The 27197-nt window shown below is 37.8% G+C and overlaps 1 long non-coding RNA gene and 1 pseudogene across 1 annotated transcript; both read right to left on the bottom strand.

Moving 5' to 3' along the window:
* Nucleotides 1-232: 232 nt before the first annotated feature.
* LOC130461989 (uncharacterized) lies at nt 233-27197 on the bottom strand. Its single transcript, XR_008922072.1, has 3 exons — nt 25934-27197; nt 1027-2688; nt 233-466 (listed from the first exon to the last, which is right to left on the bottom strand). It is a non-coding gene; the product is annotated as an uncharacterized lncRNA (long non-coding RNA).
* On the bottom strand, nt 9280-9380 carry LOC130462216 (uncharacterized; annotated as a pseudogene).

The raw sequence follows: 27197 nt of genomic DNA, 5'->3' as shown, positions 1-27197 counted from the left end.
GCGGAAATCCTAATTGCTAAGAACACCTCCAAACTCCAAGGTCCAAAATCCAATCCCCGAGACCGTTCCCCTCCCGGAACTCGATACAAAATACAAATTTCCAAATCCAATTTCAAAATCCAAGTACAATCTCAACTAGTGGACCATCCCATTGGTTTTTGTAACGCCCCGACTTTTCGGCACCTTAATTATCCGTAATAAATCGCACTTAACTAATCATTGGCAGCGGAATTAGGCTTAATTAATCCTGGGACCTGTGGGTATGGCCCCACAAATAAAATAATCCTTAATAACATTCCTTTAAATAATACAAATTTTTCCAACAATAAATATAAATCAATATTCTTATAACAACCTCAGTAACATGATTTCCGTAATAAATAATTTCTCATCTCGATATCTCCATAATAAATAACCAACTCCAGTAATAACTCTCATTTGAGCAACTTGAGCTCCTTAATCGAACCTGTGCATCATCATAAAAATAGAAAACAGGAAAAACACAGAAAAATCCAAAAATGAGTGGAAAACTCAGTAATATTACTCCAGCCCGTCAAAACGGTTTTATTTTAAAAATCTTTTGGAACATATCTATCTTTAGCATTTATTGTTCGGAAATAACTAACTTAATCTCGTTATCTTGAAAAATGTGTCGGCAAGGAATCATTTCCTTTACAGCTCATTGGCAAGTACAGGCTTTGGCGGGACTTTTCTTACATCTTTTCAGGGGGGAACTGTTTCCCAAACTTTAACTTTAACATGGCCTCTACCTGTAACTCGCCCATTTACTAGTTCAGTTCACTTTTCCATGTCGACAAAAGTAACATCGTCTTTCTTTAAAATAACTTTATAAATATCGTCATTATTTCCGAACGTCTTTAACATCATAAAATAATAACATACTTTAACATATCATTATAGTCATAAATCATACATCATATCATTTAGCACATAAATCTCATAATAAACATACAATCACACACATATACGGGCATATAAAGCTTAAATGCTGGACATAATAGTTACCTCAGTAGTTTAACCAATCAGTTTAATCCTTAAATATCATCGTGATAAAATTCCCAAATGCATCGTACTTTAGCTTATTCTTAATGATCAACCATAATAAACCCAATATTAGACATATACGAATACTATTCATCAAAATAATGTTCAACCAAAAATCATGACAATATACTTACCTATTACTTAGCTTTGCATATTATTTTGGTATTTGCCATTAATTTGTCTAATCAAACTCCAACAACCTACCTTTTCTCATTTTCAAATAATTAAGGCCCACCAACATATTTGTGATTTTGGCCCAACTATCAGTCATAAAACCATTACCAGTAAGTAAAACAAGAGGATGAAAAGTTATGGAAACAACAGCATAGCTCACGCAACAACACCACCCGTAGCATCAGGGGTCAAAGTGGACTCCGGCGACGGACAGGAGGTGACGTCGGGGATGGGTTCTGGGTGGTGGTGGTTGGACGCACCTCCGGCAGAAAATGGTGGCAGCGGTGGTGGTGCCGCGGAGGTGAAACAGAGGAGAGAGAAAATGGTGGAAAAAGCTTCAAGTTTCATCAATGGTTTATTTATTTTTCTTACTCATTTCTGAATTGGGTTTTGGTATTGCAAATTACTGAACAAAAGGATGGCTATTTATAGGGTCTAATGAGACTCAATTTATGTAAGGTGTGAGCTCAATTGCATGCTTGGGGTGACAAATGTACAGAAAAGAAAGAGCAATTGATGACTAAGGAAGGAGGTGAAACAATGCGTGGCTTCAATCAGTAGAAATGGGAGCTTGGTTTTTACATCTGTAAAGCAACATGTTGACTTCAATGGAAAATATTAACACAGTGAAGAAGAAAGGGGAAGAAGGAATTGGCTTCCTTGAATTAGGTGAAATAAGGGTAAAATGGTAATTTTGAATTGTGGTGATAAAATCAGATTATGGGTTATCAAAAATTGGCTTAAGTATTTCATATCATGTCACATAAAAACCTGAACATGACGAGATTACTAAACTAATATCGGAAAAAATTAGGATGTAAATACGATAATAATCATAATTACAGAATAATAAATGAGATTTAAAAATACGGGGTGTTACATCCTTATCCTCTTAGAAAAAGTTTCGTCCTCGAAACTAGATATCTCAAAACTCAAGGCCTGTCTAAACTCAGATAATCCACAATATGACATACTTTTGTAACAACCCAAAAGTCATCCACTTATATTAAAACTCTTTGTTCTCATAACTTAATATCTAATAACCCAAATAGCTGTTAAAAACTCAAAACTTTCTCATAACCCAAAGATCATACCTAGGCAGTGCAGAGCACTTCCGGATGGGCTCCGCTCTGATACCATACTGTAACGCCCCGACTTTTCGGCACCTTAATTATTTGTAATAAATCGCACTTAACTGATCATTGACAGCGGAATTAGGCTTAATTAATACTGGGACATGTGGGTATGGGCCCACAAATAAAATAATCCTTAATAACATTCCTTTAAGTAATACAAATTTTCCCAAAAATAAATATAAATCAATATTCTTATAACAACCTCAGTAACATGATTTCCGTAATAAATAATTTCTCATCTCGATATCTCCATAATAAATAACCAACTCCAGTAATAACTCTCATTTGAGAAACTTGAGCTCCTTAATCGAACCTATGCATCATCATAAAAATAGAAAACAGGAAAAACACAGAAAAATCCAAAAATGAGTGGAAAACTCAGTAATATTACTCCAGCCCGTCAAAACGGTTTTATTTTGAAAATCTTTTGGAACATATCTATCTTTAGCATTTATTGTTCGAAAATAACTAACTTAATCTCGTTATCTTGAAAACTGTGTCGGCAAGGAATCATTTCCTTTACAGCTCATTGGCAAGTACAGGCTTTGGCGGGACTTTTCTTACATCTTTTCAGGGGGGAACTGTTTCCCAAACATTAACTTTAACATGGCCTCTACCTGTAACTCGCCCATTTACTAGTTCAGTTCACTTTTCCATGTCGACAAAAGCAACATCGTCTTTCTTTAAAATAACTTTATAAAAATCGTCATTATTTCCGAACAACGTCTTTAACATCATAAAATAATAACATACTTTAACATATCATTATAGTCATAAATCATACATCATATCATTTAGCACATAAATCTCATAATAATCATATAATCACACACATATACGGGCATATAAAGCTTTGGACATAATAGTTACCTCAGTAGTTTAACCAATTAGTTTAATCCTTAAATATCATCGTGATAAAATTCCCAAATGCATCGTACTTTAGCTTATTCTTCATGATCAACCATAATAAACCCAATATTAGACATATACGAATACTATTCATCAAAATAATGTTCAACCAAAAATCATGATAATATATTTACCTATTACTTAGCTTTGCATATCATCTTGGTATTTTCCATTAATTTGTCTAATCAAACTCCAACAACCTAGCTTTTCTCATTTTCAAATAATTAAGGCCCACCAAAATATTTGTGATTTTGGCCCAACTATCAATCATAAAACCATTACCAGTAAGTGAAACAAGAGGATGAAAAGTTATGGAAACAACAACATAGCTCACGCAACAACACCACCCGTAGCATCAGGGGTCAAAGTGGACTCAGGCGACGGACAGGAGGTGACGCCGGGGCTGGGTTCTGGGTGGTGGTGGTTGGACGCACCTCCGACAGAAAATGGTGGCAGCGGTGGTGGTGCCGCGGAGGTGAAACAGAGGAGAGAGAAAATGGTGGAAAAAGCTTCAAGTTTCATCAATGGTTTATTTATTTTTCTTACTCATTTCTGAATTGGGTTTTGGTATTGCAAATTACTGAACAAAAGGATGGCTATTTATAGGGTCTAATGAGACTCAATTTATGTAAGGGGTGAGCTCAATTGCATGCTTGGGGTGACAAATGTACAGAAAAGAGAGAGCAATTGATGACTAAGGAAGGAGGTGAAACAATGCGTGGCTTCAATCAGTACAAATGGGAGCTTGGTTTTGACATCTGTAAAGCAACATGTTGACTTAAATTGAAAATATTAACACAGTGAAGAAGAAAGGGGAAGAAGGAATTGGCTTCCTTGAATTAGGTGAATTAAGGGTAAAATGGTAATTTTGAATTTTGGTGATAAAATCAGATTATGGGTTATCAAAAATTGGCTTAAGTATTTCGTATCATGTCACATAAAAACGTGAACATGACGAGATTACTAAAATAATATCGGAAAAATTTAGGACGTAATTACGATAATAATCATAATTACAGAATAATAAATGAGGTTTAAAAATACGGGTTGTTACAGTTTTACTAGGCCTTTTCCACTCAAAATCATATAAGGCAAGTCAAATTCGGGCGCCGACCCACAAAACTGAGCATGTCGGGCCCCGCCCCGTAAAACCGGAATTCAAAAACCCGAGAAAGGCTTGTTTTTTAACGCAAATTCAAGTCTTAACCTCCAAGCAAACACTACACGCCAAACATCGTACTATTCGTTCGAAGGTACACCCATACAAGACAAATCAAGGACGGCATCTTTCCGTCCTTTTTGGGGGCATTCAGGCCACGTCAGCAGCGCACAGCGCTGGCCTAGCCCCAGGCGCTGGCGTGTGCTGGCGTTATTGCACCATTCCCTCCTATAAATACCCCTTATTTCCATCGAAAAGAGTGGGAGCACAACACATACAACGTCGTAATTTCGACATTACTCCTCACAATACAAACTCAAAAACTCCTCAAAAACACATACAAAATTCCTAAATTCAAAAGCAATTGGGAGATCCTGCCTAAGCCTAACTAGGTAAATCCGAATCCCATTTCAATCAATCATGCTATTTTGATTTTAAATGATTATCAAGTTGGTGTTTTTTGCCATAAAAAACACCACTTGAATCAATCATACATGCTTTTTCAAAAAATACAAACTTTTTCAAAATACAAAATACAAACTTTCAAGATTCAAGGATGTTCAAAGTTGCTTACATTCATCTCTTTGAACTAGAATCACCTTCAAGTGTGGAGTAATCAAAGATGACACCTTTTAGCATTTAAAGGTTTAGTCTTTTGAGATTCAAGACTCCATTTTTCAATATACAAGTTCAAGTTTTCAAATTTCAAGATCCCACCATGTTTAGGGTTGTTCATAACTACCTCTCTAAACTAGGATCATTTCAAGTTCAAATTTCAATCATTTCAAATTCAAACATTTCAATATTCAAGTTTTCAATTTCAAGTTTAATATGCAAAATCTAGGATATTTGGGTTGAGCAACCTCTCCCAAGTTGAGATTTTTGGCTTTGAATTCGTGTCGGGCGCACTTATTTTTAAGGAGCCGCTTGGCGTTCGAATCTCATGTGCCCAAGTACAAATTTCAATTATGCACCTTTCAATATCGCAATTTCAATATCGCACCATTCAATATCGCACTTTCAATATCGCACTTTCAATATCGCACTTTCAATACCGCAATTTCAATACCGCAATTTCAATACCGCAATTTCAATTCCGCACTTTCAATTCCGCACCTTTACTTGCCTAGTCCATTTCTAGGCAATGTGGACCTACTCCCTAGTCCTTTTCTAGGGGGTCTTGTATTTACTAATTCCGCACTTTATTTAATATTGTTATGTTGCTTTATGTGCTTTATTGCTTTCATCACCAACATGCTAAATACAACAAAATACAAAGGTTACATCACGCTTAACGAAGATATTTTTGGACAAACCGGCCTTAGGTTCCTTAAATCAATCTTTAAAGCAAAGTGACCACCGTACAATTAGAAATTCTATTTTTCTCTAAATTTCAAACCTACATAGTCTAATCTTAGGGTTTATTTTCGAAATAATGTTGCGCCAACGTACTTGAATATTTCTAAAGCTCGCCGAAAAAGCATTTTCGTTCCCGAGCCCGGATCTCACCCATCCGTTTCAAGGATTCAAGGCCTTATCCAAAAATAGAGTCATTTTGCGGTCTTCCCAAACGGGACCTAAAATAAAGTTTGGTGGCGACTCCTTCGAGGTGCGAAAAACAATTCAACGGTTCTCTAAACGAACCGCCGCGTGCCAACCCCCCTTGTAGGAAACGGGAATATATAAAACACAAAAAAAAAACCCCTACAGGTATGATCATTGAATTACAATATGCATAGTCTGGAAAAAAACATTCACCGAGCTTCACGATATGCTGAAAACCGCTGAAAAGACGTTCAAGAATGAAAAGCATGATGTGCTTATGGTGTGTAGGGGCAAGTTCAAGAAATCTGGTAAGAAGGGGAATGCTAAGAAGTGTGGAAAGAAAGATAGCCCACCTAAGCATCAAGACGATGCTAATTCTTAAAAGAAGAAGGTGATCCAACCCACTTCTGAATTTGAATGCTTCTATTGCAAGAAGAAGGTGCATTGAAAGAGAGATTGCTTGAAGCTAAAGGAAGATAAGAAGAACCGAATGGTCGTTCCATCTTCAGGTATTTTGTTATAGAGTGTAAACTTGCTATTTTAATTTCTTGAGTATTAGATACATGTCGTGGCTCACACTTATATTCCAATACAGAAGGACTAAGAAGAAGTACAGAGCTGAGCAAGAGAGAAGTCGACCTACGAGTGAGAAATGGAGGAAGGATTGTTGCATTAGCTGTAGGCACTTATTTTCCCTTTGGGCTGGTTTTGGAATTGGAAGAATGTTTTCATGTTCCAAGTAATACTGAAAACATCATTTATGTTTCTTGCTTGGATGCTAAGGGATTTAATTTTGAAATAAAAGAAAATACTTGCTCATTTTATTTTAAAAAGGTGTTTTATGGATCTGCCAAATTAGTCAATGGACTTTGATGAGCGACATTTATGTCGCTCTTAGCTTAGGATTTTATGTTAGTTTTTATACTTTTTTATAGTTTTTATAGCTTTTTGTGTGAATTTTATAAGTTTCGTTCCATCTTGTACTTTATAGGTGATTATGATGAAAAGTGATGGAAAACAAGTAGAATCAAGCAAAACAGGGCTTGTGCGATCGAGTGATGGTTTGTGCGCCTGAACAGAGGAGTGCAAACGTGCTCTGTTGTTCGGTCGCACATGATTAATTTTTGGAGTCAGAATGTCTCTAATTTGGGATGCGACCGCAGAGCCTACTACTCGACAGCACAGGTTTTGTGCGATCAAACGTGCTCTGTTGTTCGGTCGCACATGTTTGGTTTTTGGAGGCAGAATGTCCCTAATTTGGGATGCGACCGCACAAGATTATCTACTCGACCGCACAAGAGTTGTGCGCCCACACAAGGCCTTTCGTTCGAGAGAATCATGCTGCAGAGGAATTATGAGCCAAAGAAACCCCATTCGACCGAACAGGGTTCTTCTTTCGGTCGCGCATGACGAAGGAAGTGTTCTTCGCTGCCTTCGCTCGCACAGGACCCAGTGTTTGCTCGAATGACTCTTTTACGTTCGGTCGCACAAAAAGTCTGTGCGACCGAATGGCTGCGCGGGCTGCTCTTATTCGAATTTGGCTTATATTTGGGGAAACTTATAAATAGATTTTTCGATTATTCTTTTAAGTGTAGAATCTTAGTGGATAATTTTAGACTCTCAAAGTTAGTTTTTCAGCATTTCTAGAGAGAGAAACTCTCCTCCATTGAAGCATCAATTTGTAATTCTCTAAACTCTTCTTCTAATTTTGTGCAATTCAATTCAATTTCTTAATTCTTGCTTTTGTTGTGATTGTTGATTGTTCTATAATTCCTTCAATTCTTGAATTCTTCTTGATTTTGCTTTAGTCACTTTGATCCTTAATTCTCTTGTTGATTGTTCAATTGATTGTTCTAGTCTTTTATTCTCTCTTCCTAATCCTTCAATTTCATGCTCGCTAGTGTTGAATTAATGGATTTCTTGATTTTTAGAATGGCTAGTGAGTAGATTTAGGTTAGGGAAAGGGGAGAATCTAGGGGCTTAATTAGGGGAACTTGATGATTTGATTGATGAATGATTGATGTGATTAAATTGATTTAGTGCTAGGATTTTCCATGATCAATTGAGTAGTAGTTGCAAATGCTAGTTGATTGAATTAGATTGGAATGTATGATTTAGGTTTGGCAAGACACTGTGAGCGTAATTAATGCAAGTGAATGATAGTTCCTATTATATTCAAGCTAATCTAGCTTAAGACTATGCGAAAGCTTTTCTATAGGCTAGGTTGCTTCGTGTGCTCTATCCGAGAGGTGGCGAGTACGTCATTAGTTTTCATTCCCCTATGTGCTATTTCATTACATCATTCATGATTACTAGATGGTAGTTCATTTCCCCCGATTTCCCTAGACTATCCCCAACTCCCTAACGTTTAGCTTCCTTGATTCAATCTAGTTTAATTCTTAGTTTAGCATCTTAGTGATAATTCAAATCAAACCTCTTGTTCGAATTAGCTTGACATTTAAACTCGAGAACCATCGTTTCTTTGGGACGATCCCTTTTACTTGCCACTATAGTTCATATAGTTGGTTAGTCTAGTGGTTCTATAAATTTTGTTTGATTGAGGCGTTGATCTTTCAACGACGGAAAAACGCCTTATCAAAATGGCGTCGTTGTCGGGGAACGGTTGTTGTTTTTGAGTTTAAGTTGAGACTAGTTCATCATTAGAAAATACAAAAACATTGCAATTTAGCTTAGTTTTCTTTTTCCTTGGCATTGCTCACGGTTTTTCTTGAGTTTGTATGCTTGTTAGGGGGCGTGCTCGTCAAAGGACCCTCCATCCTCTTGACCTCGAATTGGAGAGGACACTTAGGAGACTAAGGCGTGTACGGTCTAGCTCATCAAGCCATAACAGATTTGAATCGTTGAGTGTTGGTGAGGAACAACAAGAAAGTGAGCAAGTTTTTTAGAATATAGCGCTCCCGGTTAAGAACTTGGGAATACCGGTGGCATTCGAAGCTACGTGTGGTATTCAAGCCCCAACAACGGGTGCCAACAACTTTGAGATCAAGCCCGGCCGCCTTGATCAATTTGGTCCAAAGCCACCCCTTTTGTGGGAAGAGTAATGAATCACTTCACGAACATCTCAAACAATTCAAGCACTATTGTGACACAATCATGCACAATTGTGTCACATTAGATTACGTGAGGTTGACATTGTTTCGGTTCTCTGTACTTGGGCGAGCAAGTGATTGGCTTGACAAGGAGGTCAAGCCCAACTCACTTCGCACTTGGACCGAGGTTACAAGTGAATTCTTAAACAAGTTCTATTCGCATGGAAAGACGGCGGAGTGTCGCCACAAGATTCAATCCTTTGAGCAAAGGCGAGATGAATCACTCTTCGAAGCTTGGGATCGTTTTAAGGAGTACCAAAGGGAATGCCCTCACCATGGGATCTCTAAATGGTTGTTGCTTCAAACATTCTACTTGGGGTTGAGTCCAAGTTCAAAGACAAGTCTTGATGCGGGCGCGGGAGGCCCCATCATGAACAAAACTGAGGATCAAATAGAGGAAATCATTGAGGATGTAGTTCGAAACTACCAATCTTGGCATGTAGGCACAAGGAATTATGATGGGAAAGGTAGGAGTGAAGATGGTAAGGGTTCGGTGTACGCCATTGAGCAAGCACGGATGATAGAGAATCTTAGCTCGCGATTGGAGAAGCTCGAAAACACACCATTCGCGGGAAGAGCTTCAAGCCAACCTCCATCACCATTTACAATTCCTCCTCCTTCGGCCACTCTTCTCAATAAGGGGAAGAGCAAGGTTAGTTCTTATGATACAATGCCTCCGGGCACCTCCTTTTGCGAAAATTGCCAAGACTATAGTCATTCCCCCAATGCATGCCCCTTAGTTCATAACTTGTCATTTGTGGATTATGGCCCTTCGTATGAAGGCGATTTTGATGTAGTGAATGCTAATGCCTTAAATGAGAGGTCTAGGAATGATAACCCTAATAATCCAAATTTTTCTAGGCAACCTAGAGGCCCCTCCATGTATGGTTCCCACCAAGGCTATGGCCAAGGAAGTGGGTATAAAAGCCAAAATCGAGGTGGCTATAGAGCACAAGGCTATCAAAGCCAAGCTCCCTATGGTCAATCTCAAGGTTTTGGCAATCAAGGCCAATACAACCAAGGGGGTTATAATCCCAACCATCAAGGTGGAGGTGGTTATAATTACTCTTATGGGCAATTTAGGGGTGCCTCAAGTGGGGGTTATCCTTTGAACTCGGGAGGTCCTTATGGTGCATCTCAAATGCCACCTCCCGGATTCAATGGACCGAGGACCTTTGGCAACCAATATCAAGCAAACCTTAGTGGTTATGGCATTGCACCTCCACCACTCCCGCCTCTTAAGTCTAATCTTGAGGCTCTCATGGAGTCGTTTGTGGGGGGCGCAAGCCAAGAAGAATGTCGAGTTTGAGGATGGATTCAAGCAATCCAACACTCACTTGAAGATGATTGAAAACCAATTATCTCAACTTACAAATACGGTTAGGGAACATCATGCGCATGCTAGTCTCCCACCCCAAAGTCATGCTCCAAAGTAAATGAATTCCATAGTGACAAGGAGTGGGAGGATTTCAGATGATGTTCCTAGAGCTAATAAGGTTTCTCAGCCCAATGGGAAGGATCGAGAGGGAGTCATTGAGTCTAGTGACAATGATGTGGTAGAAGAGGAGCCTCCCATTAATGATGAAGGTGAAACTCCTATACCAAAGGAGGTGACTCTCCTACCTCTCCCCACTCCTAAACTTTCCTATTCCCAAAGATTCATAAGGCACAAATTGGATGTGCAATTCTCAAAATTCCATGATGTTCTTCGAAATTTACACATCACTCTCCCCTATACGGACGCATTGAAACAAATGCCTACCTACTCAAGGTTTCTTAAGGAAATCTTGAGTGGGAAGCGGGATTGCGACCTAAAGGAGACGGTGAACCTCACCGAGAATTGTAGTGCTATCATTCTCAACCAAATGCCACCCAAACTCAAAGACCCGGGTAGTTTTTCTATCCCTTGTGCTTTTAAGGAGCTTAAAATAAGCAATGCCTTGTGTGATTTGGGTGCTAGCGTTAGTATACTACCTTATTCGGTGTTTGCCAAGCTTGAATTTGGTGATCTTGTCCCAACTAACATCACCTTGCAACTTGTCGACCGTTCGGTCAAGTACCCTATTGGCAAGGTTGAGGATGTTCCCCTAGTTGTTGGCAAGCTTACTTTCCTTGTGGATTTCGTCGTCTTGGACATTGATGAGGATGCCCATACCCCCATTATCTTGGGGAGGACATTTTTGGCCACCGCGGGTGCTCTTATCGATGTGCAAGGGGGACTAATCACCTTCAAAGCGGGAGACGCCAAGGCTAGTTTCAAGCTTGCAATTGATGAACATTGTTGCTCTAAGATGAAAAGTTGTATGAAAGTTGACACTCTTGCTTGTGTTGAGCACAATCATTCTTGTGCCATTGCTTCTAACAATCCTTGTGTTCTTGAGTGTGATTTTGAGATTGATAGGAAGGTGAAGAAGGATGTGCACGAGATCTCCTTTGTGCAAGGAGATCCCTATGATAACGTCATTACCATTCCCGACACATTCGGGATGGATCTTGATGATGTAAAGTCACTCACTCTGGCATCTAATGGTAAGAAGTGTATGAGCAAGAAGTCCAAGAAAGGCAATCCTATGCCTAAAAGGACTTGGTTTGGTCCCTAGTCATTAAGTGGTGGTTTGGGTAAGTTGTTTGTGCCCAAGGAGGCCAAGAAAGGTTTGTTGACTAGTGTTGACCCGAGATTTGTTGTGTTTGACCCCCCTTGACTTTTGGGGGGGTCCGTCAAGCTAATGACGTTAAACGAGCGCTACCGGGAGGCAACCCGTGTATTCATTTCCTCTCTTGTCCCCCCATGAGCTTTGGGGGGATTCGTCAAGCTAATGACGTTAAACGAGCGCTACCCGGGAGGCAACCCGGTTGTCTAACTCCTAGTTTTAGTTTTTGTTAGATTTTGTGCATTAATTTCCATTAATTAGTTTAATTTTCGATTTAAAGGGGAAGCTTGTAAAGCATTTGCAAAATTATGTTTTGTGCGACCGAACGTGCTCTGTCGTTCGATCGCACACACCAGGTTTTTGAGACAGAATGGCCAGTTTTTGGTAAACGATCGCACAGTTTCAAAAATTCGATCGCACAAGGTCTGTGCGACCGAACGACTTAATTTGTTCAATCGCACAGCCTGGCGGAGCTGTTTCTGAAGTCTTTACTTTGAAAATTCGCGACCCCCCCCCCCCCCCATTTTTCCTTCATTTGTTCGACTCTCCTCTCCATTGATCTCTCTTCTCTCACTTACTACCACTACTCCTCATCAAATTCATTCACTTCCCTTCACAAATCTCACTTCCCATTCATCAAATACACTCAATCTCATTCATCCCAACCCCCAAAATCCCCAAATTTTCAGATTTTTGCAAAATCCCCAATTTCTAGGGTTTTTTGTGAAATTGTTCATAAGTGTGTGTGTGGTGAATTGGAACTCTTGAGGCTACTTGGGATCGATCCTAGACCACTTTCTTTGCTTGTGGTGATGATTTCTTTCCCTTAATTCTTGTATTTCGTTCCATTTTCATCATGATCATATTGTTTTAGATATTTCTGAAATTTTTGATTTTTGGGTGTTTGTTTATGCAAGTTTGTATTGTGATTAATCTTTTATTGTCTAGATGATCTATGCATGTTCGATTCCTTGTTTCATTTAAGCTCTAGACTTTTTGAGATGATTTTGTGAGATTTTGGGCTACTTTGATTATACTTGTTTGTGGAAGTGTTGGTTGATTAGTTGTGGTTATTGGTGTGAAGTAATGTGGCTAGTTCATGCTTGTTGAGAAGTTGGTGTAATTGTTTTGGAGCTTGTTGAAGAATTGTTGGAGATAGTTTACCCTTAGCTCTTGTAGTTGTTTGTTTGTCCTAGATTGTGAACTAACTTAGTTTACTCTTCTTTGTGTGTCTTTGTTTGTTTCTCTTGGTTTTGTAGATTTTTTTTTTGCTTAGATTCATCTCATCTTAATGGCACCAAAGCGCGCAAAGAAGAACCCCACCGCAACCGCGACCACCTCTTCATCAAAGAGGAAAGCAATAACCCCGCCGAACATGGAAACTTACGGAATTGAGTTCGCCGAGAAAAGGTCTTGGGACTTCTTCGAGCTCCTTTCCAAGAGGACAATTAAGCCCACCAAGTTCTTCCATCGGGAGAGTGTTCGTAGCTTGGGGGTCGAGGCCGAGGTTGACAAGTTGCTCAAGGGCCTAGGGTGGGAAGAGTTCGCAAAGATGAGTGCCCCAACCTATAAAAGGTTGACATCGGAGTTCCTCTCCTCGGCTCGGAAGAACCTTGTAGAAGATGAGGATGGTGATAATGTGGTGGAATTAAGCTTCCAAGTCATTGGTTTCCAATACAAGTTGAACCACAATCAAATCAATGCCCTCTTCTCCATCGACTCGGAGCATGGTTTCATCACGAACCCAAGGTCCAAATGTGCTAACAACTATGATGAAAATAGTTGGTGAAGAGAGCTCACCGGAGACGACGGGGATTTCTTCTCCGCCTCGGCCAAGTCTTCTTCATTCCATCATCCGGCCATCCGCATCATGAGCCGGCTCCTCATCTATGCCCTTTTCTCTAAGGGTGCTACCGGTGCCTTGTCGGGCACGGAACTTGGTGGCTTATGGTTGGCCACACAAGAGGAGCAAGGGGTACTTGATTTCGGGCAATTGCTCACTTCCCGGATCATTGAAGTTCGGGATAGCCACTTGAATAAATCCGACATCCTCCTTGACGGCATGCTCACTCTTCTTGTTCGGCTTCTACCAAACAACCCTCACGCCAAGGAGATGGCGGCTTTAGCTCGTGTGGCCGGTGGTGAGTTCTTAAATATCCGGGCGATGTTTCATGCCACTTGGCTCCACTACACCACCAATGAGGCCCAATGGATTTGGCTTGTGAGGAAGAACGATTGGTGCTTTCTTCCGCACCCGCCCATCACCTCATGGTCCCCTAATGTCCGCTTCTTGCTTCTGCGGCATCAAAAGTTTGTCAAGGCCGCCGCCGCCGCCGCCGCCACTTCCGAGCCTACCGGTACCACTACCGAGCCTACTCAAGCTCCTACTCGGTCCCCTAGTCCTCCTCCTCCGAATGTGGGTAATATACCTTTCTCCTCTCCTTTTGACATGACGGGTTTGCAATCCACCCTTGCGACTATCTTGCAAGGGCAAGAGGACCAATCACGTGTCTTGGCTTCTCTTGCTCCTCAAGGGAGCCGCACGGGGGATTCATTTCCCAATTTTGACTCGTCCTACTACGGTAGGCGGGTGTACGACTTTCATGTTGACAAAGGGAACTTTGCCCCCTATGTCAACTACCCTTACCACCCTCCCCAACAAGGGCCCATCCCTAGTTGGAATGAGGAGCATACACCCACCTTCCCGTATTGGACGGGTCCATCCCAACCCGGTGTCACTCCCCCCTCCTTTCCGCCCTATGACTATATTATGAAGGGCGGTAGTGACTACCGTGGTGACCCTATGTACCCCACTACCCCACCGGTGGATCGGCCTAGTGAGTGGCCCGAGGATTTCACTGGGTGGCCTAGGGGATATATGGGTGGTTGGGATGGCCCCCGAGGAGAGCCACCCCATGGCAACTACCCCCTTGTGCCCGAATATGGTTGGCCGCCCTATACCGACGCTTCGTGTCCCGATGTGGACCCCACCTACAATTTCACCCCGTTCACTGATGACGCGGCTCGTGCCTATCGTCTTGAGCGGGATGAACATTGGAGGATTTATGATGCAAAGGGTAAAGGGCATGCCCCGGGCCCTTCTTCTTAGGGTTCACTCCATTTCTCCCCCATCTTGATGTGTTGGTATGCTTGTGATTAGCTTGGGGGAGAAATGCGGAGTAGGGGTTTGCTATGGGGAGTGTTTGATGTTTGTTGGTGTGATCTTCTTGCCACTTCATGTGGTTGTATATATGATGGTGGATTTTTGCTTGTTTTGTGTTTGTTTTGGCCATTTGGCTTTGTCTACTAACATTTTTCTTGATTGTTTTTGAGTGTTCTTTATGGTTTGGTTTCGTTGATGTGGGTTCCCATTTTCCACCTATGCCTTGTTGGTCAATACTTTGGTGAGTTTTTTTGGCTTTTACCGGTTCTTTGCGGGACTTGCTCCCACGGCATTTCTGGTAATATCCTTCTATCTCACATGCATTCTTTGGGACTGGCATCTTGCATATGGGGCATTTGGTTGGATGGGTAGTTGTGCCCCTCCTTGCTTAGTTTTAGGCCTTGAGGACATGGCGTAATTCTAGCTTGGGGGGAGTTTTGTTGTGTAGTTGCCTATTTGTGATGCTCATGTCTTGGAAACCATACCATTATGTGCACTTGTATATGTTAGTTTCTTTGTTTTTAGTTTGATTTTAGTTTGATTTTAGTTTCTTTTCTTTTCGTTTGTTTTATTTGTTTCTTTTTGTTTTCCTTTTTGGTGTGTTTTCTTATTCTCTTCCTTTTTCTTTCTTTTTCTTCTTTTTCCTTTCCTTTTGTCGAGGCAAGTTTTTCTAGGTTTTCTTAGGCAATATTCTTGATTTGGGAAAATAAAATTGGAACATGTAGACTAGAATGCTTTTATTCCCAATTGGTAGATGTTTACACGTTTTTTAATGTCTTGGGTCGAATTTGGGATTTGGTGTTAAGGAAGTTGGTTAGAACTTTGGGTAGCATGCGTCTTGAACCCTTGGCTTGTGGTAAGATGGTGTCGATCCCTCAAGTGATTTGAAACCGGGGAGAGTGGTATTTGCTCCCATGTGAGGTTCATGTTCAAATTAGCCCAAACACATATACATGTATTTTGAGTGGCATTGGCATTGACTTTCCTACTTCCCGAATTTGACTATTTCCTTCCCGAGACCGCGACCGAACTACTTTAGGGGACGATAGAGGCATTTCTTTCGGTGACTATTTTTCTTTTTAGTTTAGGACTTTATTTTCTATTTTTCTCATATGTTTTTGTTTGCATTTGCCCCCTTGCTAGCCATTTGAGCCTTGCCCCTTCATTTCTTATGAACACATTACAAGCCTAATAGCCTTTGTTTTGTTTTCACCCTTAGAAGTGATAGTGAAGCTTAGAGTTATGATGATTGTTTGTTTTGGAATGATTATGCATATTTGAGGAATGATGTTTATTGGTATGAATGGCAAAGTTTGGGAAGTGTGTTGTATATAGTGAATAAATGATGCAAAAGCAAAAATGAGAAATAAAAGTTTTGAAAAAGCCAAAAATAGAGAAAAACAAGGCATGAGAAAAGTTTCAATTGAAACACAAAAAAAGGAGAGAAAATCAAATCAAGAAAAGTGCAAAAAGAGTTGTAGTTTAGAATTGTTGTTGAATAAGCTTGGGGGTACCCCAAATAAGTGGTATGAGTTTGTATTTGGTTCGTTTTGCTTGAGTTGAGTGCTATCATTGCGCTTCACTTTAGGTATGAGCACCAAATTACCAAATTTGTTCCACACCTTACCCCTAGCCTACGTTACACCCTAAAAAGTCCTCTTGACCCTTTAGAGTTGAGTCATTGTCGGTGGAGGGAGGATTTGGTCAAGTTTATGGAATGGGATTGTCATGCTAAGATGTCGGGTAGCCTATCTTATTTTCTCCGGCGCCTTCGCGGTGTCTCGAGACGCTACTCTCAAGGGTGGAAAAGATCTAGAGATTTGACGTGGTATGCTCGGTTGAAGGGGAATTGATTAGTGCTTGCCCTTTATTCGCTTTGTTTGGCACTTGAATCTTTCACTCAATTTAGGACACTAGTTAGCGTGTACTCATTTATTTGATTGGTAATGTTAGTGTTCTTTTATACTAGTTCCATAATAAAGGCCCTATCTTGGATTTTGTAGTTTAATTTCTTTTCTTCTCTTTTCTTTTCTTCTTCTTTTCTTTCTTTCTTTTCTTGGGTTGTGCTTTTCATTTTTAGTCTTGCCTTGATTAGATTTGCTGGTTTTTTGTGTTTGTCAGTTTTTAGGATTCTAATAGTTGCTCATTCTTTCCTAGTTCAGTTTAGTTTGCTAGAGACTAGCAAACGCTTAGCTTGGGGGAGTTTGATGAGCGACATTTATGTCTCTCTTAGCTTAGGATTTTTTGTTAGTTTTTATACTTTTTTATAGTTTTTATAGCTTTTTGTGTGAATTTTATAAGTTTCGTTCCATCTTGTGCTTTATAGGTGATTATGATGAAAAGTGATGGAAAACAAGTAGAATCAAGCCAAAACAGGGCTTGTGCGATCGAGTGATGGTTTGTGCGCCCGAACAGAAGAGTGCAAATGGGCACAAGGAATGTCCAGTCTGTGCGATCGAACGTGCTCTGTTGTTCGGTCGCACATGATTAATTTTTGGAGTCAGAATGTCTCTAATTTGGGATGCGACCGCAGAGCCTACTACTCGACAGCACAGGTTTTGTGCGATCAAACGTGCTATGTTGTTTGGTCACACGTGTTTGGTTTTTGGAGGCAGAATGTCCCTAATTTAGGATGCGACCGCACAAGATTATCTACTCGACCGCACAAGAGTTGTGCGCCCACACAAGGCCTTTCGTTCGAGAGAATCATGCTGCAGAGGAATTATGAGCCAAAGAAACCCCATTCGACCGAACGGGGTTCTTCTTTCGGTCGCGCATGACGAAGGAAGTGTTCTTCGCTGCCTTCGCTCGCACAGGACCCAGTGTTTGCTCGAATGACTCTTTTACGTTCGGTCGCACAAAAAGTCTGTGCGACCGAATGGCTGCGCGGGCTGCTCTTATTCGAATTTTGGCTTCTATTTGGGGAAACTTATAAATAGATTTTTCGATTATTTTGTTAAGTGTAGAATCTTAGTTGATAATTTTAGACTCTCAAAGTTAGTTTTTCAGCATTTCTAGAGAGAGAAACTCTCCTCCATTGAAGCATCAATTTGTAATTCTCTAAACTCTTCTTCTAATTTTGTGCAATTCAATTCAATTTCTTAATTCTTGCTTTTGTTGTGATTGTTCTATAATTCCTTAAATTCTTGAATTCTTCTTGATTTTTCTTTAGTCACTTTGATCCTTAATTCTCTTGTTGATTTTTCAATTGATTTTTCTAGTCTTTGATTCTCTCTTCCTAATCCTTCAATTTCATGCTTGCTAGTGTTGAATTAATGGATTTCTTGATTTCTAGAATGGCTAGTGAGTAGATTTAGGTTAGGAAAAGGGGAGAATCTATGGGCTTAATTAGGGGAACTTGATGATTTGATTGATGAATGATTGATGTGATTAAATTGATTTAGTGCTAGGATTTTCCATGATCAATTGAGTAGTAGTTGCAAATGCTAGTTGATTGAATTAGATTAGAATGTATGATTTAGGTTTGGCAAGACATTGTGAGCCTAATTCATGCAAGTGAATGATAGTTCCTATTATATGCAAGCTAATCTAGCTTAGGACTATGCGAAAGCTTTTCTATAGGCTAGGTTGCTTCGCGTGCTCTATCCGAGAGGTGGCGAGTACGTCATTAGTTTTCATTCCCCTATGTGCTATTTCATTACATCATTCATGATTACTAGATGGTAGTTCATTTCCCCCGATTTCTCTAGACTATCCCCAATTCCCTAACGTTTAGCTTCCTTGATTCAATCTAGTTTAATTCTTAGTTTAGCATCTTAGTGATAATTCAAATCAAACCTCCTGTTCGAATTAGCTTGACATTTAAACTCGAGAACCATCGTTTCTTTGGGACGATCCCTTTACTTGTCACTATAGTTCATATAGTTGGTTAGTCTAGTGGTTCTATAAATTTTGTTTGATTGAGGCGTTGATCTTTCAACGACGGAAAAACGCCCTATCAGACTTTATGTGCTAGATCATGACAAAGAAGTTCATAGCATAAATACTAAAAAGTCCAAAACAAATGTTTCAGATCTCATACATATGTGGCATTGTCGATTAGGCCATATTAACATGAAACGCATGGAAAACCTCCAGAAAGAAGGAATTCTAGAGCCATTTAACGTAGCGAATTTTGGCAAATGCGAGTCATGCTTACTTGGAAAAATGAAAAAGAAACCTTTCTCTAAAGTTGGAGAATGAGCAAGTGATCTATTGGGATTAATCCATACAGATGTATGTGGACCAATGAGTCAAATGCTAGAGGTGGTTTCAGCTACTTTATCACTTTTACTGACGACTTTAGTAGATATGGCTATATCTACCTGATGAAGCATAAGTCTGAATCTTTTGAGAAATTAGGGATTTAATATTTTAATAAAAGAAAATTAGTTGCTCATTTTATTTTAAAAAGATGTTTCATGGATCTGCAAAATTAGTCAACGGACTTTACTTGCTAGATCATGACAAAGAAGTTTATAACATAAATACTAAAAAGTCCAAAATAAATGTTTCGGATATCATATATCTGTGGCATTGTTGATTATGCCATATAAACATAAAACGCATGGAAAGACTTCAAAAGAAGGGAATTCTAGAATCCTTCAACTTAGAGAAGATTGATCAATGTGAATCATGTTTACTTGGCAAATTAACAAATCGAACTTTCTGAAAGGTGGGAGAAAGAGCAAGCGAACTACTAGGGATAATACATACGGACGTATGTGGGCCTATGAGTTCGAAATCTAGAGGTGATTTTAGCTACTTCAACACGTTTACGGACGATTTCAGTAGATATGGCTATATTTACTTAATGAAACACAAGTCTGAATCGTTTGAGAAATTTCGAGAATTTCATAATGAAGTAGAGAATCAACTTGGCAAGAAAATCAAATTTCTAAGATCAGATCGAGGAGGTGAATATCTTAGCCATGAGTTTGATGACCATATGAAAGAATGTGGTATTCTTTCTGAATTGGCTGCTCCGGGGACACCTCAATGGAATGTAGACCGGTAAGTCGCCGAGGTTGAAAGCTTTAGTTGTAGTGAGGTCGTCGTTGGAGTCTTCGATGATGATGCTTGCTCACGAAGAGTTGTTTTTGCTTGATACAACGAAATTTTGGTTTATGGAAACCCATTGAAGAGGGAGTCCAAGAACCTAAGGTTGGAAGTTGATGAGAAATTTAGATAGAGGTGGTTTGGGAAACAGGCGTCTAACTTCTACTCCGTAACTAAGATTCCGTAGAATAAAGTTATATGTAGTAAAACTTAGGCAATTTTGCCAAAAATGACCTTTTATAATCCAAATTTTGCGAGAAATGACCTTATATAATTGTTTTTGTGAAACCACACCTTAATGTAAACATTTTTTGCGAAAGACAACTTAAGGGAAGTTTCCAACATTAACTGAGCTTTTCCGGCCATTGACTTGTATGTGAGCAGCACGTGTGGCTTCATTTGGCTACATTTTCAACAAAACGCACTGTTAAAGCAACGTTTATTGTGGTAGTGCTCGATTTTGACATATTATGTTTTTTTTGAGGGAAGTTGATTCATTTCCACTAAACATGCTCGTTTTCACAAGTTAACATGTAAATTGAAGTCACACATGCTGCTCACGTGCAAGTCATGGCCGAAAAAATTCAGTCAATGCCGGGAACTTTCCTTTGGAAGTCTTTCGCAAAAAAAAATTACATTAAGGTGTGATTTTTCAAAATAAATTATATAAGATCATTTCTCAAAAATATTAGACTATAGAAAATCCTTTTTGACAAATTTGCCTAAAACTTATACGGAAATATATGTGAATTAGTACAATACTGCAATCAAAAGCTTTTGTGTAAGATCGCCTAACGGTTAGACCACTTTTTTGGTACTAACTAAACTAGTGTAAAATATAACTAAAAGTAATAAAATCCTAACTAATTGAATAACAAAATAGTTAAGGTATAAAGACAAATAGTTAAATTTATGAGTCGAATAGTTATTATTTATGAACAGCCTTATTACACCCTCCGTCTTTTTTTGTTCTTTACGTTTTCCTTTTTATGTGTCTCAATATGTTCTTTACATTTCCTTTTTATATCATCACATAAATGCTTTAATATTCTATCAAAATTTGTGTCCAATGATTATTTTACCTACTAAGTTCATTGGGTTATTTAATCTCTCACACTTTTTCATTGGGACATTAAATTTTTCTCATTTTTCGAATATCAAATTTTGATAAAAGTGAAAACATTGTAAATAAACGTAAGTTGTCTTGTTTAAATAAAAAAAATAGAGGAATCTCAATGCACGTTAATTAGCCTTTAAAATGCGTGCAAAATACCAAACGTAAAGAACAAAAAGAGACGGATGAGTATTAACTAAAACTCATAAAATCTCAATTATATAAGGAAAGAGATGAGGGTAATTTCGTAATCACACTTTTGGTGTCCCCTATGGAAAATACAATAATACCCTTAGTTAATTCACAATTTAATTAATTAATGCCCCTGCTAATTACAAAGTTTAAATTACTACTCCATTAATTATAAAAGGCAAAAGGAAGTGTTTAAGACTTTAAGTTGATAATCAATCTCTTATAATTACGTTAAATTATTAAAAAAAAAAATTGGTGGGAATATTAGTTAATTACGAAATTATTATCGTTTCGTTTTTTAAGTTTTCAATTTATGCATCATTTGCGTTAGTTTTCAAACTATGATCATGCATAATTGTCTCTATAAATTTGGTGGATCTCAATCTATCGTTTCGGCTTTTAAGTTTTCAACTTACGCCTTTTGTTGCTATAGATCTTTCATATTATTTTCTTAAAATTGGTGGGAATATTAGTTAATTACGAAATTATTATCGTTTCGTTTTTTAAGTTTTCAATTTTTGCATCATTTGCGTTAGTTTTCAAACTATGATCATGCATAATTGTCTCTATAAATTTGGTGGATCTCAATCTATCGTTTCGGTTTTAAGTTTTCAACTTACGCCTTTTGTTGCTATAGATCTTTTATATTATTTTCTTAACTATTCGATTAGTTATTTTTTACGAAGTATTGAAATTGGTATTCAGAAATTGGTTAAGATGCATTAAAAATAAGAAAAAAAAAAAAAAAAGTAGTCATTTTACGATAGTAAATATTAATTTCTCAATATCGGCCTACATGCATTTTAAAAATTCATGCACGCATCGCGTGCATAAAAGACTAGTCTTAACTAATTGATCTCATTGTTTAACTAATCAATTTTATTGTTTAACTAATTGATTCATTGCTTAACTAATTAGTTTCTTTAGGTGACAACAAAGTGGTCTATTCGTTAGGCGGCTTTCCTAAAAGTTAATTTGTACACTACAATTAAAGTGCTTATAGAGTAGAGTAGTTGCCCGAACATTCGAACTAAATGCCCACTATTAATTGCAGCAACTGAATAACATTCACGTAAAACTGTAAATATGATATTGAAGCCGGTCAACTGTAAGTATTGAGTACTTCAATTTTGGAGCTTCGACCTTCATGGCTTCAAGTACTGTAAATGTTTTAGTAAAATAAGTGGCAAATTTTGTAGAATTGTGGGGTGAAGGATTTATGAAATTAATTGTTTGATGTGGTAGTAATTTATAAAATTAATTAGATATATTATTTAATTAAATGGTAGGGTTAAAAAATTATTAAAAATGTTAAGTGTATCTCCTATTTAAATACGATCGTAAATAATAAATGTGTCTCTTGTTTAATTATACGAAGGGACTATTGGTTTTTATTTCCTCCATGGGTCATATGTATAAAAGGCTACATGTACACCTAGTTACAAGATTCTCTTGTACAATCCCATTAATTTGTTGACCCATCATCACACCCACTAAAAAATTAGAATAAAATACAATAAATATCTCATTTTAACCAATACAAAAACATGTTTTACAAGATGCCTTGTACACTAAGTGTACATATAGTAGGATCCTTATAACGATCATTATGGGGCAACCGCTACTTACCGAGTTACCGGCACACAGTAATTAATATGGGTCCCTAATCCCGTACATTATTATCTTATCACCTTACTCTGCCAAATATGGTGCAAATGGTACTGCGGTACACAGTAATTAATATGGGTCATATTAATACCGGTACTGCGGTACACTGTAATTAATACTCCCTCCGTCCCGGAATACTCGACCCGGTTTGATCGGCACAGAGTTTAAGAAACTTGAATTGACTTATTTAATTTAATAGGTAGTAGTTGATAGTGGGGTATTATTTTAATGTAGTTAGTGGGAAATGTGTAAAGGGGTGGGGTTGGGGGAGAGTAGGTGTTGAATTTTTAATTTTTTTTGTATGGAGTAGGGGGTAGGTGGGTTAATAGGGGTGGAGTGAGAAATAATATAATATTGTTAGAATATTTCCATTTTTAGAAACAGGTCAAGTATTAAGGGACGGCCCGATAAGGAAAACAGGTCAAGTATTCCGGGACGGAGGGAGTATAAGGTACATTAACAACGACCTTACAGTAATTAATATGGAGCAACAGCTGCTACCGGAACACAGTAATTAATATGGATCTTTTGTACTTTCTCCGTCTCTTTTTGTTTAAGTGTTGTTTTCTACATGTTTTAACGACTAATTAATGTGCATTGAGATTTCTCTAATTGTTTTTTTAAATAGGAAATTTTTTGTTTATTTATAATGTTTACACTTTTATCAAAATTTTGATATTGGGAAAATGAGAAAATCTTGTGTCAATGAAAAAGTATGATAGATTAAATGACCTAATAAATTTAATTAGTTAAAATAATCATTGGGCACAAATTTTGATAGAAAATTAAAGTATTTATGTGATAATATAAAAGGAAATGTAAAAAATATTTTAGGACAGCCAAAAAGAAAATATAAAGAACAAAAACAGACAGAGGGAGTACATTATTATCTTATAATGACCTTACTCTACCAAATCTTAGCAATAGACATGTCAGTATTATTTGGAAAACTAGATTAGATCCCGTGCATGCACGTGTATTTTAAAATTATTTGACAAAATTTTAACACCATGTAATATATTTTTGATTGGAACAATTCTCTATGAGAAATTATTGCATAATTAAATCTTGAACATAATCATTTAATCATCATACGAAGTATGTAATTTATATCCTACTGCGTATTACATAATTTATATACTTAATACGCTAATTTGACGAAAATATTGGATTAAAATATTGAATAGATATATTTTCATTATTATTTCGAAGTATAAAGATTATGACTAAAATATTACCAAAAATATTTTTAACAAATTATTATGTGAGCATATATTATTTTCATAAATCTATAATTAAATATTTTCTATACATAGACAATTAATAAGCAAGGACAGAAATAAACAAAATAAAAAAAATAGAGATTTTATAGGAAAATGTTTTGGGCAGGAAAATTTTACACCAAGAAGTGACATGTGTCATTCCTGGTGTCTGTTATAGTATAAAGTAATAGATCCGTGTAGGCCGCCCATAGCCAATGATTTTCACCACTAACCATTTTACATATATACTTACTTTTATTGTTTACACAGTAACTATTATAAATAAACATCAATTTTCTTAGATATTACTCCCCCCGTTCCTTAAAACGTTTTCCATTTGATGAAAAACACGAGTATTAATAAATTTCATGTGTGTGTAAGAAAAAACCATCATTGTTGTGTTAATTGTATACGGAGTACTTGTATTGATAATGTACAAAATTTAATGGTTGGTTAATAAAAAAAATACAAAAATGTGGACGTGGGACAGTTGGTTGGGCAAAGAAAGTGTGTGTAAGAAAAAAAAATCATGTTTCATTTTTCTTGAAAAATGGGAAGAGTTTTTGGCTTAAACAGAAACATGAAACATTTTTAGGAACGCTCGATTAAGAAAAACAGGAAACATTTTTCAAAACAGATAAAGTGATCATTGGGGGACCGAAGTTGGGGCCAGGGGGCACGTGCCACCCTGCAAAAAGAAGAAAAAAACGCTCAAAATGTACAAAGAAAAAACGTAGAACGTATATATAGTAAACCTGCACTAAATAAACAAAGAAAATGATTATGTTCAGTGGACAAGCATGATTTATTTTCTTTTATTGTAATGCCCTGATGATAGGGTGTTTTTCCGTCGTTGAATAGAAATACACCTCACCAAACAAAATTTATAAAACACCTAAACTACCGGCTATATTGGCTATAGCGGCAAGCATAGGGATCGTCCCATAGGAATGGATATGTTTGACTATTCAATCTATGCGTTCACAAGCTAGTTCGGATCAAATTTGAGTTTTTGAATTAATCTAATGAAAGCTAGAAATGCAAGCAAATAAAGAGATTCTAGAGATTTCGGGAATCGGATATGGAAATCGAATCAAAGGAAGCACAAGGTCAAGACATTCATGAATATGCAACGACATAGCAAATAGGGGAATGAAAACTAATGACGAACCCGCCACCTCTCGGATAGGGAACGCTAAGCGTCTAACCCACGGAAGAGCTTTCGCCTATTCCTAGATTAAACTAACTATCATATAATAGGAACTATCATTCACTTGCACCAATTAGGCTCACAATGTCTTGCCAAACCTAATCATACATTCCAATCTAATCCAATCGAATAGCATTCGCGACTACTACTCAACTAGTCATGGAAATCCTATCACTAAATCACATTTAATCACAACATCAATCATGAATTTCCCCAAAACTTCTCCAAATTCAATCCCAAAGCTTCATCCCTAACCTCTAGACTAAACTACTCAATTAGCATGATTAACATCAACATTAAACTAACATTAATCCTAATCATGAAACTAATTGAATTAATGAAGCTAATTGAAACAAAGAAAATCAGAAAATTCAAACTACAAAAATTGGGGAAAAATCAAGCAAATTCAAAATATCAAACTAATTCTAGAATTCAAGCATGAAATCAAAGCATAATGAAATTAACAAAGCACTGAAAGAATTGAAGAACAAAATCAAAAGAAGAATTAGAATTATACCTTGGAATGAAGAAATTTCATCAAACTTGAAGCACAAAATTGAAGAAAAAAACTCAAAGCAAAGAGAAAAGGAAATCTGAAAATGATGATTGAATTGAATTTAGAATCAAGAATTTGAGGCTAAGAATCCTTAATCCTAATCTCTAATCTAAGCCCTAAACTAATTCTAGAGAGAAAATTCTAAGCTAAGCCTAAGAGAAATGAAAATTACGTAATGAAAGCCTAATTCACAATGCTGCGATTTTAGGTCTTTATAGTAGCAGCCCCGCAAAGCCGTGCGACCACACGAGGAAGGCTGTGCGATCGCACCAACAAAGGCTGAGTTCCTGCCTTGATTTTGGCAATTCGTGTGCTCGCACTAAACTTCAGTGTGGTCGCACAGCAGTGTGCGCACACACGCTAAATCTGTGCGTTCGCACAGCTACTGCACTTGCTGTTTGCTAGTTGTTGTGGCTGCTATTCTTCTTCGATGTTGCTGCTGTGTTTGCCTGCTATTTCTTGCGTGATGTTGCTGCTGGTATTGATAATGTACAGCTGCAAATAAAGCACTCAATTGAGCAGCAACGAAGCTCAAACAACAGCAGCTAATTATATGCTTCATGTAGCTGTTGTACTTGCTCGTTGTTGCTGTTGTTGTGGCTTTTTGCGTGAGTTTCTGTGACTGAAATTCTGTGCTATTCTTGTTGCTAGGATGTTGGTTGTGTAGCTGCTACAAGATACTGCAAATGAGCTAAGGTGAGGACAAGAGGATGCTGCTGTAATGCCACGAACAAGAGCTTGAAAGTGCGCGTAAGTACAGCAGCTATGGCTGCTGTTTGCTCGATGTTTAGCTGCTGTTCTTGCTCGTGTTTGGCTGCTGTAATGATGTATGTCTGCAGGGCTGTAGCTGCTACAATGGTTGCTCTTGATACTGCTATCAAGGCACTAGCAAGGTGATGAAAACGAGCCCAAGGGGCTGTTGCAAGAAACATTTTCTACTTTTATTTTTCCATCGTTATATATGATTGGATTACACTTAAAAAAATCAAGACCATCAATTGTTCATTTCATATTATTTGTTTCATTCCCTTTCTTTCATAATAATTCCATATGTTGTCTCTAGCTTTAGTTTTTTTTCCAGCAATAGTAGATTGTCTGCTTTTTTTTCCACCTTCATGTTTAATTGGACTATACTATAAAAAACTTTATCGAGAACAAAATAAATTTAATTCCATCATTTACTACTTTATCCTAATTAGTCGGTTTAAATTTTGTGCAATTTTTT

Source organism: Spinacia oleracea, chromosome 5 (assembly GCF_020520425.1).
Source record: "Spinacia oleracea cultivar Varoflay chromosome 5, BTI_SOV_V1, whole genome shotgun sequence".
NCBI classification, from domain to species: Eukaryota; Viridiplantae; Streptophyta; class Magnoliopsida; order Caryophyllales; family Amaranthaceae; genus Spinacia; species Spinacia oleracea.
The sequence above is the reverse complement of the archived record's forward strand: the minus strand, read 5'-3'. Positions and strand labels throughout refer to the sequence as shown.